The sequence below is a fragment of the Pteropus vampyrus genome, unplaced genomic scaffold (genome assembly GCF_000151845.1).
Source record: "Pteropus vampyrus isolate Shadow unplaced genomic scaffold, Pvam_2.0 Scaffold39, whole genome shotgun sequence".
Classification (NCBI taxonomy): Eukaryota; Metazoa; Chordata; class Mammalia; order Chiroptera; family Pteropodidae; genus Pteropus; species Pteropus vampyrus.
This window is the reverse complement of record NW_011888820.1, coordinates 3871088-3880746: the sequence shown is the minus strand read 5'-3', so window position 1 is coordinate 3880746 and position 9659 is coordinate 3871088. Positions and strand designations below refer to the sequence as shown.

At 40.0% G+C, this 9659-nt stretch overlaps 1 protein-coding gene across 3 annotated transcripts in view; it reads right to left on the bottom strand.

Moving 5' to 3' along the window:
- The window catches only part of FAM170A (family with sequence similarity 170 member A), a 26846-nt gene that overhangs the window by 8260 nt on the left and 8927 nt on the right, over positions 1–9659 (bottom strand). For 2 of the 3 annotated variants that reach the window (XM_023529569.1, XM_011358277.2), the window contains exon 3: positions 7358–7504. The gene's annotated coding sequence lies outside the window, so the exon portion shown is untranslated. The remainder of the gene's footprint in view (positions 1–7357; positions 7505–9659) is intronic. The other variant, XM_023529570.1, reaches the window with a different exon arrangement.

The window sequence follows — 9659 nt, the reverse complement described above, 5'->3', positions numbered from 1 at the left end:
CAGATGGCAAAAAAGCACATGAAATGATGTTTAATATCATTAGCCATTAGGAAAATGCTAATGAAAATCACAACGAGATATCACTACGCACCTATCAGAATAGCTATGGAATTCAGGGAAAGAATTAGTGTGCTTCTAAAAAAAAATTTCTTAGCACCTGTGCAAGTCTTCATGGAAGGCACGGCAAGTAAAACCTCTTGCTATCCACGGGAGGGCAAATTAACACTGGAGGAAACATTTCAGAAATCATACCCGTTGCACAAAAATATGAGGTTCAATGGTTACTCTCAGGAACTGCAAATCTGAATATTTTTAAACTAGAATGGACCTTGAAGTTCTCTAATTCAATTTAAGATTCTAGTACCAATTCCATCATGGGTGCAGGGTAGGATTGGTGGTGGGGGTGGTATTCCCCTCACCACTAAGCATTCCAGGACACCAGCTGGGTAAACTACAATTCAACTTAATTCTGACACTATCTACGCAGACACAGCATAGATTCCACAGGTTAAGGGCTCAATCCTACAACACTAACTCCCCACCACACACACATTTATTCAGACATCAGTCACAATCCCGTTTATCACCTGTGCTTCTGATTGACCTGCTGTATAGACTAGAGTTTCCTACAACCCCTGCTTTGGGTCTGATTAATTTGCTCACACAAAGTGGCTCACAGAACTCAGAGAAATATTTTACTCACTAAATTAAAGGTTTCTTATAAAAAGATATAACTCAGGAACAGCCAGATGAAAGAGATGCATAGGACGAGGGATGGGGAAAGGGTGCAGCCTCTCCATGCCCTCTGAGCTCTCCCTGAATCTCCCTGTGTTCACCAACCCAGAAACTCTCTGAACTCCCTTTTGTGGGATTTTTATGGAGTCTTCTTTACATAGACATAACTAAATAAATCATTGGCCACTGGTAACAGATTCAACCTCTCAGGCCCTCTCTCCTCTCCAGAGGTCGAAGGGTGGGAGGGACTGAGAGTTCCAACCTCTAATCACATGGTTGGCTCCACCAATAACCAATACTCATCCTTAAATACTTTCCAAAACTTACCTCATTAAAGTAACAAAAGATACCTTTATCCCTCTCTTCACTTAAGGAATTCCAAGAGTTTTAGGAGCTCTGTGTCAGAAAGGGATTGAAGACCAAACTTGTATTTCTTGTTACATCACATAACTGCCCTCAATTTCTATAGTATCACCTTCAAAAAGTTACCCAGTCTATGTTTCAGTATTTCTAATGTAGAAAACTTACTTTAACTCAAAGCAGCTTTGATATCTATTTATAGAAAACTCAGCAAAATTTTAATTTAAGAAAAGGAAGGATATTCTATATCCCTGGGTCTTTCCCCCATTCATCACAGTTATACCCTTTAGAGACCATATCAATCAAGAATAAGCTTGATTATTTTATTGTAAAAAATGAACCCCACCCCCAAACCCAGCAGTTTAAAACAACGAAGGTTTATTTCCTGCTCCTTGTACATGCCCACTGTAGGCTGGCTAGGAGTTCTGCTTCTCATTGTCCTCATTCCTGGATCCAGGCTGACAAAGCCATCACTACCTGGAAAATTGTCGGTCATCGCTGCAGAGAGAAAGAAGTCTGGAGAGACTCACAAAGGCATTAAATGTTCTGGCCCAAAAGTGACACACGTCACTTCCATCCAAAATTGTTGAGTGTAATCTTATTATGTGTCTCCCCATTGTCTAAGCAAAAATAATAGGCAAAAATAATTTTGGACAGTACTGCCGAATATCACAGAAACCATATAAAAAAATCCTAATCCCTCTCCATTAAATATAAGACCTGACGAAACTATCAAGCTATGCATTCACAAAACTAGGGCTACGACTCATATCTCTTAGGTCATAATTCAGAAGGTCATAATTCAGAACCTTTTTCCACAATGTTATGTTAGGATTTTGACACCAGGAAAATGTAGTTAGGATTATATGACATTTGCTTAGTTTTTGTTTTCTTTTTCATAAGTAGATTCAGGAGGGAGGGTTTGAAAGCCCATAAAATACTTGTCTTAAACTGAAAAGCAACTGCAAAATAATATCACTGCCTTTTGAAATGCCTGACCTAGAAAGATTAGATGTCTGGGAGGCTTTTATATTATAAATATATGGAATACAAAGGAAACAATCTTCCTAAGACTTCAAGAAACAGGCGGAAAACTCTTGACTTCCATTTTGCTATTTCAATTATCTTGTTGACATTCCAGGTCTTTGAGTAATAGTGATAACAGCTAGAGCTGAACTAAGATAAAAGTTTATGTAATAGTGTGGCAGCCCCTGCAGAACCACATACTACAGTAAATGCTTTAGCTCAATCTTATTTGCTCATAGGTCTGTGCAAAGTGAAAAATGGTTCTGAAACATTTATTCCAAATAGCTTTTGTTCTTATTACTTTAAAGATAACGTGGCTGCCAAATATTTGCCCCATGACAAAAAAAAAAAAACAAAAAACAAAAAACATAGATATGGGAGGACAATTTATTCATTAAGGTATGCTGCTTATAGAGCTCCTGCAGATACAATGCTCACCTAATGAATTAGAAGCAGTCTTTCACTCTTCCCCACATTGTGGACAAATGAGTATATCTTTCCCTACCTTCAATCCATCCTGATCATAGTCACATTCTTAAAGAATATTATTCTCCTGCTCAAATATTAAGTAGCTTCCCAATATGAGCAGAATAAAATCTAAAATATTCAACCAAACATTTGAAGTCTCACAGGGTTGAGGCCCCTACTGAGTTTTCCATACGACAACAAAATACTGACCTTCTTTCTAGCCTCCACACAAACAGGCCAAACTCCCCTCCCTCAAAGAGAGCTCAAGCATTCCTTTCAAAAGTACAAATTTTCAAAGTACAATTTGTTTTTAAGTTCAATGAAAGTCTTACTTTCTACAAGAAGCCTTTCAAAATATCTGGTGAGAATGGATCACACATTTTTATAGCATATTAGTGTACCTCTATGATAGCTCTTCTCATATTCTTTGTTCAGGTCAGCTTGTTAACGAATGTGCCTGATTTCCCCATGACACAGGGTATGAACCCTTGGAAAGTAGAGGCCATGATTCCTTATCTCTGTATTCATCACAGCTCCTTGCACTTAGTACAAGCTCCCCCACATGTTCCTTCAACCTCCCCCTGCCCCGCCAAAAAAAACGAAAAGTTTAAATAAATAAATTGCCAAAGTACCAGATCTTCTTCCTCCCTAGATCAAACAATGCCCTGACCAGTTGCTTCTTTTATTTTTCCCTATACCAGCACAGAAATTCCATCTTTGCATTTAGTCCAGATCTGTCACCATACTCATATATCTGAACCAAAGTGAGAGCCCTGTTCATCCTGTGTCCCGTGTAATCGACCCAATTCCATTCAACTATTTTTTCCACTGCCTAAAATTTAACCCTAGTGATTCAGTACTTAGAATACTTAACCTTCAAAGATTTTTATTAAAATACAATAACCTCATAAAACTGATACCTTAACTTGAACCTTTATCAAGTCACTGTTTAGCATGGACTAGGAGACAACAGGCTGAGAACTGGGCCAATTTTTAAAAGGATAGGAGATGTGGAGATAGGGCAAAGAAGAAATGATATTTGGTAGAGAGGAAGATGTTGGATGTAGTAGTGAGAAAGTACCAAAAATAAATATTCAACTTCTTCATATAGTTAAAACAGACTAGAGCTTTCTGAGATGGTGTCCCTGTGTGAAGCAATGTATTAAGATTATAACACATCTGTATCCATTGCAAATTAATAATGTTAACAAACTGAGTTGAGACTCATGCAGTTCAACTACAGAGTATTTGAAATTTAATTATAAAAGAGCCAAGAGACTAGGGCAAAACCCACAACTGTATAGGACACCATCCCATCAGCACTTAGCTGCTATGTACAAATTGTAAGCAAGGGAAGCAAGACTTACAGAGCAGGCTCAGATGATGCCTGGTGCCTTGGAATAATCTGAACTGAGCCACATTTTCCTCTAAACCCATTTGATGGGATTTTGAAAATCTCCATCAACCTAATACCCTTGACATCAATTCATGGAAGTAAATGAGAGTAACAGGCTCTGACCAGCGTCTCGGATATATCTTCCAAAAGATGGGCAATGTAACCGTAGTGAGGCGGGAAATATGAAGTACCTGAAAATACCGTGCTTAAAATGCCTCTTACTCTATAAATCATGTTTCCCTGCTGTTTAAAGAATTATTAAGAAACTTGCTCCAAGGTGTGGCAACTGAGGTCACTAATATTAGATGTTACAATGAATCCACAGTGCCAGCCTGAAGAAAGTAGTAAAATAGTCAGACTCCCACTCCTTTTGCTAGAATCTCTACTAGTTGATTCTATAAGAGTTCGGATATAGGCTACGAGCAAAATTCCTTCTGTCAATCACTTTCAGCCCTTAAGTGAGTAAAAAGAGGAAAGAGGCTCAAAACAGTTGATGATTTCTACCTGACAAAGAGCTGAGAAGCAGTGCAGCTAGAGTATGGGTAATTTTTAAGGCTATTCTTAATTGTGTGTGAAATGCGTTGAATGGTTATCTGTCTCTTGGGTATTCTGAAATTTCCACCTCATTGAAATATGGAAAAGAATTCAAGTTCTACCTTCCCCCAGAGAGAAGAGGCAGCCACCGGTTTTACAAATCTAAAGTTAGAGTTTGAATTTTCTCCTAAATGTGTCCTAGTTGATGTATATTTGTCTTAATGCACATTCCCCAGAACTGAACACAGGATTCCAAGTAAGGTCTGACCCAGGGAAAGTGGGGACCTTACTTCCCCCATTACAAATACTCCTCCTAAGACTGGCTTTTTTGTTAGCCACATCAAAGTGTTAACTTCTGCTGAGTGGATGCAGCCATTTTGAAGCAGCCAAATCAAAATTCAAAACTGATATTTATTACCAAGTAATGTAGCCAATGGCAGCTAGACCTCTTCTATCCCCCACCTAAAGATCATCCGTAAGCCTCATCCCACAAACATAAAAGTACAGGAAATAAGTGAAGTTTTCTGTTTCGCATATTTTTTGTAAAAAGCTGAAAAATATTTGATTTGCTCAAAATTCCTCAAACTACTCCAGGTCAAAAATCATCTTCTCAAAACATTATGCAACTTGTTGAGTTAATTACACAAACCTTTAAACCCACAAGGGAATACCTAAAAAGTTAAGTCATTCAATGTCAAACGGTATTATCCCAAATTAATAGTAGAATGTAGGGGAAAGAGTATAGGTCTACCATTATAACCACCTAAGTTTGAATCCCAAGTCACAGTGATAAAAAGTTGTTGGCCAGGTCATCTTATTCTGAACCTTGATTTCCTTCCCTGGAAATGGGGTTAATATCCCATCTTGCCTTGTTTTTACATAAAGTGCTTGACACAATGCCTGGTCTATGAGAGACAGGTAGTAAATGGTATGTTTCCCCTCACAGTACAGATTTTTATAGTTTACATCTCATTTCCCTTAAAAGGTCACTACCTCTTAGAGAAAGGAACTGAGACCTGCTTGTCTTCGTATCCCTCATATCCTCGAAAACTAGCATGAGTAGACACACAATATAAATGTGGGCATCTGGCTTAAAATTCAGCCATATATCATATAAAAATAATCACATTTCTCTTCTGGCCTCTCAGTTTCAGGGGATATTTGAAAATTCCCAGGGAGTATCTAAAATTGCCTGTATAAAAACAATAGACTCTAAAGTCTTAGGCAGTCACGTGCAAATGATGCTCTAAGTCTCATCTATTCGGGAAACAGGGAGGCATTGACATTTCTAATATTTTTAATCTTGACCCAATTTTAAGCTCTATTTCTCTCCTAAAGTAATGGTGTTCCAAGATATGGCTAAAACAGGAGGGGCAAGAGGAGGCTGATGGGGAAAGCCAATTTCCGACCTATGGCTCAGCGAGCTAAAGGAACGCTCTGCTGGTCTCCAGTGTCCAGCCTGAGCAATACAATTAAGAGAGTTCACTCCCACGCTGCCACAGCCAGGCTGAGCTAATTGTTACTGTTATGGCTTTAGCAATTTGAATGGGAGAAGATAAGAATTCTGCAACAGATTATTTACTGGACAGCATCCCAAATATCTCATTAATCTGCTTTTCATTTGGCAAACTTTCCTTTCATTAAAAGTATCATGCTCCGCAGTTTATGACAAAGCAAAAAATGCCTCTGGGGAAGCAAAGCGGCAAAGTGGAAAGAACTTGGGCTCTGGAACAAGTTAGAACTGAGTTTGATGTCCAGGTGTGCTACTGACTTGCTGTGACTATGGGCAGTTTTCCTTAGCCTGTTAGAACCTCAATTTCCTCATCTGTAAAGAGGATAATTGTCCTGTTGTGGTTTATGAGTAGTTGAGATCAGCCCTGGGACCTCAGGCATGTGTTTGTTTATCTGTTTCTACTTTAAGGCTCAGATGGTCATCTGCAAAATGAAGATCATAATAGTACTAACTTCACAGAGTTTGTGATGAAGATTTAAGTGAGCAAATATATGTAAACTGATTAGAACAGTGCCTGGCACAGTAAGCACCATCTAAGTGTTTGTTATCATCACCGTCATCATCATCACCACCATCATTATAAGGATTAAAGGACGCACGTAAAGGGTGCTTTGCACAGAGAGTGACTTGCAGCTGTTACCTAGGAGGTGCTCGATAAATGTAAGGGAAAACATCTCTCCCAACTACTAGAAACTTTGCACTAGGCTCCAAAGAAACTCCTTGAGTGGGAGAACCCTTTCACAATTCTATTTTCAGAGAATACAAATAAATGAATCAAGGGAGGTGAAGAAGGAGAGCATGGACAGGAGGTAGAAGAGGGATAAAGTGGCGTGGCCCATAGAAAAGAAAAATTTCAGGTCTTCTGACACCTAGATTACTGCTTTGGGTTTTTTGTTGTTGTTGTTGTTGTTGTTGTCCCCACCCCGCACATCATGCTACCTCTTAAGCTACCTGGCTGAGAAACACATTTCTACAGAGTTCAAACTGGCGGGTGGCATCTGATCCCTTTTGAGGTTTACGTAAAGAGTAAAGGTAAGACATGGGCTCAGGATGGTTCGGGGAGATGCTGGGAGTGTAAAGAGAGAGGATGACTCCTGGCAGTATTCCTAGGAGTCCTAGCTCAGAGCGGGGATGAGTCACCTCCCTCTGGACAGTAGACAGGGCAGTGCACCCAGATACTTGCTGTCCACAAAGCCAAAGCCAGCAAGCTCTGCTCCCAGTTTAGATTTGTTTTGTTTTATAAGTACGACATCACCAAGTTCCAGAGTTCTTATTTCTCAGCCCCAGGAGTGAGAGCCCTTTCCAGCTGATTTGGTGTCACTCACCACCAGGGACAAGCAGGATGTTGCTCTTCTGATTGGAAATGCAGAACTCCATCCACTCCCATGAGTTTCCTTCATTGGCTTCCTTTTAGTCAGAGAGAAATCTGACCTAAGCAGCTTTGCCTTTCAAAGCAGTTTTCACTCCATATGCTCAGGGTTAAAAAAAAAAAAAAATCAATTAACCAAAGAAACAGAAGTCAAGAATACAAAAAAAGGACAGGAAATAGAAGGGAAAAAGTTAACTCCGCACTGAGCACAGAATTTTGATACTTTGGGTGCTCTAAGCTCGAGTCTAGGTTCTATTTCGTGCTGGAATTTTGGGTCCCTCTGGCAGCTAATAGGTAGTAGTCTCCCAGAAAATACTAACAAGTATTTTCATGAGGAACCAAGGGGAGGACAAGGCAATGGTCATAATACAGTTTTTAATATTTCACAGCTTTATCCATGGCCTACCCTCATAGACTCATATCTCAGTGCTAAAAAGAGAGAGCCGTACATCTAAAAATAAAGAGAGAATGCACTAGCCACCTTGTCTTGCTCTGAGATCCACGCATATCCCAAAAGAGAGAAGATGGCATTATCCCACCTCTTTCTGGCTCACATCAAGAACTCCAAGAAAGGAATCAGAGGCAGAGGCAAGAATGGTCCCCGAGAAGGCTGCCAACTGAGGGCAAAATCCGTGTCCCCTCTGAAGGCACCCAGCCCACCAACATAAGAGCTCAGGCAGGCGGGGAAGGAAACATGTCATGAAACCCACGGGGGGCGTACAGAACTGAGCAGCACACAGAAGACACGCTCTGGGGACTCCGCTGGGGGATGGCGGGAGGACAGAGGCCGGAGGACGGGCGTTGTAATAGCCAAAAGGATAAAAAGCTAAAAATATGGGTTATTGCCATTTATGTGACCCCTTTTAAAATTCTGGGCTAGTGTGGCCTGAGAAAATGAGCTGACTTGGTAACATCGCCGCTTTTGTTCTTTTTCTATAATTTTATCTGCACAGTGTTAGAACGAGCACCCCTAGTCACCTGTGTTCATCCAGACCGACTTTCTTCTGATGCAGGTGCTTCCAGTAAAAGAAATATGATTCTCGATTCTTAGAATTTAATTATATGCTGCTCTTCCTATATTAAAGTAATTCAAACCATTGTACCGCTGGGATATATGATTTGTATTACTTTTCTTATAAGTGGGATGGGCTGATACTGAATCATCCATTTTCTCATCATCCAGGTTCCCTTGCAACTAATCACGCACATTTGAGAAATAGCAGGTCAGGGTTAGGGGCACAGTGCGTGTCCATGAGAGAATTTCTCTGCAAAGAAGCAATAAAATATAAACAACCATTAAATCACTTAAACGAGGAGGCCGTTAGACTGAGATGGTTCTAATACCTTAGCATTCTATGTAAGCAAACCAAAACCTAAGCCTATAAAAGCTTCAAGGGTAAGAACTCAAAACCTAAGGACACCCAATTACAAACAGCCAACTCCGCTTTCCCAAGTAACACAAATGCTTAAGAGCATCTGCATCTTCTCTATGAAATCTTTCTCTTGGTTCCTGTTGGAGGAGCACTCCTAACTACCTCCAATGGGGCTCCACCCAGTTTGAATTGATTTGCTCTCAAATAAAGTCTTAAATTTTTTAATATGCCTCAGTTTATCTTTTAACAGAACTAAGCGATACTAGTCCAGAAGACAACAAAAGATGTTCATTATTATTAGCTAGAGCCTAGCCTTAACCTTCTGGGCCTCAGTTTCTTCATGAGTTTAAAAAAAAAAAAAAAAAAATCTTGCCTATAAGATCTCCTGTCTCTCATTAGGGTTCTTATGAAGACCAAAAGAGAACATTTGAAACATTTTTTAACCTATAAAGGATCATAAAAATAAGGGGCTACCTAGTTCATTGGAGCAATGGAACTTTGTTTTCGGGTAAGTTAAAATACCTGCTTCCTTAACTTTGTTAAATAACAAAATTCGACCTAGTAAATTTAAAGATCTAATTGTCTTTATTAAGTGATTCATGAATCAGGCAGCATCCCATCTGGTAACTAGAAGGGCATTTCAAGGGGTTGTACAGAATGGAAGGTTTTTCTAGGAAGAAGGGTGTGGCAGGGGAATTCTTAGCCAAAGAAAAGAAAGAATTATTTTTAGACCAGGACATCTTTTGGGGCGGGGGGGGGGGGGGGACGACGGGAGAGGGGCAGGAGAGGGACCAGCAAGGTTTCAACGTGCAGATTGCCTCTTCTTCCTGTGGGGGATGGAGAGGACCCATGTGACAGATGACCTCTGTGGTGTCAACCAGAAAA